Source organism: Myotis davidii, unplaced genomic scaffold, assembly GCF_000327345.1.
Source record: "Myotis davidii unplaced genomic scaffold, ASM32734v1 scaffold604, whole genome shotgun sequence".
Lineage (NCBI taxonomy): Eukaryota > Metazoa > Chordata > Mammalia > Chiroptera > Vespertilionidae > Myotis > Myotis davidii.
Window position 1 is genome coordinate 577,640 of NW_006294875.1, and position 2,151 is coordinate 579,790.

Here is a 2,151-nt window from a genome sequence, read left to right on the forward strand (position 1 = left end):
GGGGGTTGGGGGAGCAGTGGGGGATAAGGACACAAATGTAATACCTTAATCAATAAAGAAAAAAATAAAAATAAAAATGATTCCTCATGCTAAACTTATTGTCGACGTGTCTTGCCTTGAAGTGCCTTAAATGTGTTAGTGGAAGAAGAAATTCGAAGAAGAGCAAGGCTGGTGAAGATTGAGAGACAAAGGTGATTAAAGGAACTTCAAAAACAGAATTAAATTTTACTTTCTAAAATCTCTCATTCTTTCTTCTTCTGGGATTATTATCTAAGATCTAAAAGCAAGAGACTTTTAGAGATTCTAGTTCCAAACCAGACTTATGTTGGTTACACCTGTGGATCCAAATGGACTTAAAATAAATTTATGAGCTATGCAGTCAGTAATACAAACCCCACTTCCCAACCCTCAGGGGGAGCACCTCCTCTTTTAGGGCTTCCCTCCCCTCCACCTGTCTCTACAGAATTGTCTCTAAACTCTAATTTCCCTCATTCAATCCCTCATCCTCTCTTCAAACAGCTCCCTGCAAAGTCTCTTCTCAGCTTCCAAAGGCACAGGAATCAAAATCAGAATAAACCATTCCTGGTTCTTTCCCATGAAGCTCAGTGAACTCAGCTGGTCTTCAGATCCTATACACTATTTGTTTATACCCCAGAGGTATGCTCCGCTCTGGGAAGAGCATAAGGCAGCCAGGCCTCTCATCAGACTTATGGCTTTTGTCTGAAATTCAGGAGCTTCCATTTGATCTCTTCTCATATCTTTACATTGTGATACATCCTCATCTGAGGCCTGTCCTTGTACCACAAACCCATCCCTGGGCCACTTAGGTGCTGACAGTGGCAACAGCACCAGTGGGGTTGGAATCTGGTGGCATATCGATAGGCATTATAGTGTAGTTGCTAAAAGTGCAGTCTCTGAAGCTAGACTACATGGATTTACATCCTTGCTTCACTATTTACTAGCCAAGTAATCTTGGGCAGCAAGTTGCTTAGCCCCTCTGTATCTTTGTTTCCTCATCTGTGAAATGGGGATGATGATAATCATGGTGCCTCACTGTTCTGAGTATCAAATCATTGTTGTCTGTTATTATTATTATTACTATCCACATCAAGGTTTCTTTTATACTTGTATAAAAGAAGTTCTCTAAGCCCAAAGGATTTGCCATGGGCTTGTTTATTTAAAAGAAATATTATTATTTTTAAAAAATATTTTTTATTGATTTTTTAGAGAGAGAGGAAGGGAGAAGGAGAGAGAGAATCATTGTATATATATAAGAGGAGAGTAATTTTACTAGCTGTCCCTGTCCCTCTTCTCAGCCTTCTCTCTTGACCTAATTCTTTTTTTTTAAAGAATGTCATCTTTTTAAAAAGTTTTTTTTCGGAGAGAGGAATGGAAAGGAAGAGAAACATCAATGAGAGGGGAAATATCGATCAGCTGCCTCCTGCACACCCCCCACTGGGGATGTGCCCGCAACCAAGGTACATGCCCCTGACTGGAATCGAACCCGGGACCCTTCAGTCCGCAAGCCGACGGTCTATCCACTGAGCCCAAACGGTCAGGGCAGAAGTATTATTCTTTTAAGTGATTCATAAGTTATCAGTACCTCAGGTCTATCCAGAACACTTCCAAAAATATTATTTCATTTAGTTAGCTCATTCTTCAAATGTAGGAAAATGTCAGTTTCCACCCAACTTTTCAGGACTTGCATTAATGAAAGGCCAGATGGACTTATTTAGATATGCTCCTATGTCTGTTCAAGCTGATTCTTGCATAATGTTACTAGGCTAGAGAATGTGGCCAAGGCCAGTGAAAATGTTTGTACCATTTAGAATATTTGTGAGCAGATTGTCTATGCACTAAAATCATTCTTTTTAAAAAAATTAATCTTTATTGTTGAGATTATTACAGAGGTCTCCCCCCTCCCCCATAGCTCCCTTCCACCTATTCCCAACCTGCCTGAGGCCCTTGCCACCCTATTGTCTGTCCATAGGTAATGCATACATGCATATACAATATTTGTCTAATCTCTTTCCACACCCCACACCCCTTTCCCTCTGAGAATTATCAGTCTGTTCCATTTCCATGCCACTGATTCTATTCTCTTCACCAGTTTATTCTGTTCACCAGATTTTCTATTCATTTGATTTTTAG